Genomic DNA, 4,455 nt, shown 5'->3' with positions numbered 1-4,455 from the left:
GGAAAAGCGGCGGGTCAGTGTCTCGGTAACACAGTCCCCCCGGAATCCGAGCGCTGAGCTGGGCCGGGCCGGGCCGGGCCCAACACGCAGTGGGCGGGGCGGCTGTGTTTTCTTCAACAAATAACTGCAGGGTGACAGAGGGAGGGAGGATCTATAGACAAAAAGGGTCTTAGACACAACCAAGTATGGACCTAGTTAGGACCCTGGTTGGAACAGATCAACTGAAAAAAATGAGATGTGGATTATTTGAATACTGAGAAGCTTTTAAATAATATCAGATAATTATTTGGGGGTGGGGGATGGAGGGTCCTCAATGGCAGTATTTTAGTTTTGTTTTTCTTTAAATCTTTAACTTTTAGAGATTTACACTGACATATTTACTTGTGAAAAAAGGTATCAGATTTTCAAAATAATCAGGGTGGCAGTAGGTGGGGTTATTCTTGAAATAAGCATGGCCCTGAGTTGCTGTCAGAACAAAAGCAAAGCCCTCACCAGGTAGCTCAGCGGGTTAGAGCATCGTCCTGATGCACCAAGGTCCTGGTTACATCCCTACTCACGGCACATGCAAGAAGCAACCAATGAATGCATGAATAAGTGGGCAACATGTGGATGTTTCTTTCTCTCTCTGCCCCGCTTCCTCTCTCTCAAATTAGTAAATAAAAATATAAAAATAGATAAAGCTGTTCCTTAAAAATAAAAAGAAATAAAGTAAAATAAAACAAACTTGAAGGCAGATTAAGCCAGTCTGCTCAAACCCTCCAATGGTTTTCCATCTCACTTAAAGTCAAAGTCCTTACCATTCCGCAGGGCTCAGCATGGTCTGTCTGGTGACCCTTCTGTCCTCACCTCCTGCACTCCTCACTCACTCCGCTCCAGCCGCCCTCGCTGTCTTGCCAATCCTAGAAAACCCTAGGCATGTTCTCACCCCAGGGCCTTAGCACTTGCTCTTCCCTTTCCCAGGACAACACTTGTCCCATTTTTCCACACAGCTACTCCCTCCTCTCCTTTTTTGCGCAAATGTCCCCTTCTCCACGAAGCCTTTCCTGGCCATTTGTCTCAGGTTGCATTCTCTGCAAGCAGATGCTGACACAGAGGTTGGCGCACAGAGTGTTTATTAGGATCCATGGCTGTGAAGGAAGGAGGTGTAACAGGAGTAGGCCTACAAAGTCAGCTGCAGTGCAGGCCTGGCAAAGCCTCATCCAACCCAGGAGAGAGTTCTGGAGCCAGTGTTGCCCATCAGTGGGTCCTGGGTCTGGCTGAAATGGCCAAGCCTTTGTATTCATGTCTCATTTAGTCACCGAATTCAGGCTGCCTGTGGAGGACCTGACTGAGCCATAGTGGCTCCCTGCAGCTAAGGCAGACTCCGAAAGGGAGGAAAGCTAGGGACTACCTGCTGACCACCCTCCTTCCAAGAAGTCACACCTGGGGAGTGTATCTCCGGATCTACCACACTAGCCTATGTAAAACTGCAGCACCTCCTAGAGTTCCTATCACCCTGCCAGTTTTATTTTCTCCACAGCATTTGGCATCTGTTAATATACTAGGTGACTTTTATTTTATTATCTGGTTCTGTCACTGGAATATAAGTTCTAAGGATAGAGCGATTTTTGTCTCACTTAAGCACAGCTGTGTTTAGAGTGGAGCCAGGCTCACAGCCCACATTCAATAATAAATAAATATTCGTTGTTGAAAAAAAAGTTGTTCATTAGCCTGTTTAGCCATTATACTGTACAAGCCTTACAAGAAACACATCTTTTTCATCTTGTCAGTGCATGGCACATAGTAGGTATACAATACACTTTTTTTGAGTAGATGAATAAATATATCCATGAATGGATATTAGCTGCATCATAAGAAAGTACCAATACAGCACTGTCCAGCAGAAATACTGTGTGAGCCACATATATAATTTAAAATTGTTAGCCATATTAAAACATAAGAAGAAACAGGTAAGATTAATTTTAATAATATATAATTTAGTTCAATATATCTAAAATGTATCATTTCAACATTTAATCAATATAAAAATTATTAATGAAATATCTTGCATCCCTTTGCTTCTGCACAAAGTCTTTAAAATTTTGTACTCATACCACGTCTCAGTTTGGACTACATTTCAAGTGCTGGGTACCCAGCTGTGCAGTGCAGTTCTAACAGAATTCTGCAGTTTAGGAGTCAACATAATGTAGTGTGTGGGGAGGGCTAGGAAGGGGAGGTCTCTGGAGTCAATGACTTCTTGGGTCCCAATCATGTCTCGTTAACTTACTTGCAGTTGATGTTCTCCAGCCAAAAGCCACCAGGAACACATCTGTAGCTGAACAAGTTGGTTTGATTGCCTATTAGAGGGGAGTCAGTGATAAGGAAGGACTTAAAGGATTCATATTTGTGTTAGGAGATGATTTGGGAAGAGTTTATGAAAGAGGGGCTTCCCTCTGGACTGCATACTGTCAGGAAGTGGGGTTAATTTTATGATTAGACTAGTGACCCAGTGCATGGATCCATGCACATTGAAAGAAAATTAATTAGATTTACAGCGGTCGCCAACTGTTGGTCCGTGTATCACTGATGGTCCCTGAGGTCTGAAAGGTTGGTGACCACTGAATTAGAAGGCGGCCAACTGGATGAGATGGGCCAGACACACCCTGGAGCCAACCTCCTGCGGTCCCTCCCCAGCCAGCTGCACCTGGGGTGGCACTGTGGCTCGAAAGGCATCTGTGGAGTGAGCGGGGTCCCTCCAGCAGCTGGGGTCCTGGAGTGCAAGAGAGCACTCTGCACAGCTGCTGTCGTGCATGGTGTGGAACGCAAACGCAAGCGTGCAGTAAACCAGATTCGGGGCCAACAGTGCCCCAGCAACAACATAACCCATGGCTGAAGGTGGAATCGCATGCCCTGCGAGGAATCGGGCTCCCTCCTCTCTGGTTCTGGGATGCATCATCCGAGAACCACCACTGCCATGGTGGTTCGGCAGCTCCTGCATTAAACATCTACCCCCTGGTGGTCAGTGAGCATCATAGTGACCGGTCGGATGGAGGGAGGGACACTTAGCATATTAGCCTTTTATATATAGAGATATCTTAATAAATCTTGTCTAGATGTAGCAAGACTAGACTGAGGCTAATGCTGTAATTGGTAAAGAACCAGGAGTCACTTGTATTAGATAGAATTTGGGGATGTTCGGTCATTTTTGTGGCTTGGACAATATTCATGTTCTTGCTGTGTTTAAATATGCTTATGAAGCCACCTTGTCTGCTGTTATGTTCCATAGGAATGAGCTGTGAGCACCAGGCAGTTCGTGGCAACATCAACCCTGGTTGATAGTACCAGGCCCGCGCCTGGAGGTCAGGGCTGCCTTTCTGCTTCTCATAGTGATGTGACCGTAAGCAAGCGATTTAACTTCTCCTTGGTTCAGTGGTCTTATCTCTAAAATGAGAATGCAAGAGCGACTATCTCTCCACTTCCTAAGGTTGTCATCAGTATCAGTATTAGGGTCAGTGTCTAGTTACTAGACTCTAGTATTTAGTCACCATTTAATGAGTGTCACCTATCTGCCAAAGAGTCTCAATGGCACTATATTTTTTCACATTAACATCTCTGAAACGAAGGTGCCCTCCAAATAATGGCATTTTAGAATGAATACAATGTATTAGTATCATTTTCTGGTTTGGGGGACAAGTCCTCTTCCCTGCCAACTGTTCAATCCATTCTTGTATAAAGGACTTCACTTTTTGTGGACAAAACAAAGGGGCCACATAAGAAACCTGACAAGCCCAGGGGAGGCCTGTTTGTCAGGCCTTACAAACTCAGAGATGGAAAGTAACCACATAGGATCGTTGAACATAAAAATTCCTAACTAAAAGTGAGTCATGGTGGGTAGTCACACAAAGGTCAACCTTTACCTTCGGTGAACTTGTCATTTGTCTTTTTGCATCTAAATAATAGACTTTGAAATGTCAGCGTAATCTCCTTTTCCAGATCCCACAGGGCATGAGACAACACAACCCACATTATCTTCTCTCCGCCCCCCCCATACCATCTCTATTGCTGTAGATGTTAGCTGTGCTGTACCCACCAATGTAAAAGACGTATATATGTCTCTCCGTTTTACTTTTTTGTCTTATCCTAGAGATTTCCCGACAGTGCTTTCTTCTGCCTCCTTACTCTACCACCAATGGATTTCTTGTGAACCTCTTTATGTTTCCTCCTTTTATGCTAACGTGTAAAATAAGATGCAAAACTGCCATTCTTTGGAAGATTTTCTCCATCTGTTGAGATTTTGCTTTCCGGAAACTGTCCTCAGTTGGGCTCAAATAACCCCCTATAATCCTTTTCTTTAGGCTGGACTTCCTTTCCTCTGCCTTTTCAACCTTGACAACTTGCCCTGCTTCTGGGCGGGTGCCCCCCTGGGGCTCTCCCGGGACCTGGTAGATGTGGCTGCGCTGCTTCCCCAGGAAATAC

This window comes from Myotis davidii, unplaced genomic scaffold, assembly GCF_000327345.1.
Source record: "Myotis davidii unplaced genomic scaffold, ASM32734v1 scaffold575, whole genome shotgun sequence".
In the NCBI taxonomy this organism is placed as follows: domain Eukaryota; kingdom Metazoa; phylum Chordata; class Mammalia; order Chiroptera; family Vespertilionidae; genus Myotis; species Myotis davidii.
The sequence above is the reverse complement of the archived record's forward strand: the minus strand, read 5'-3'. Positions refer to the sequence as shown.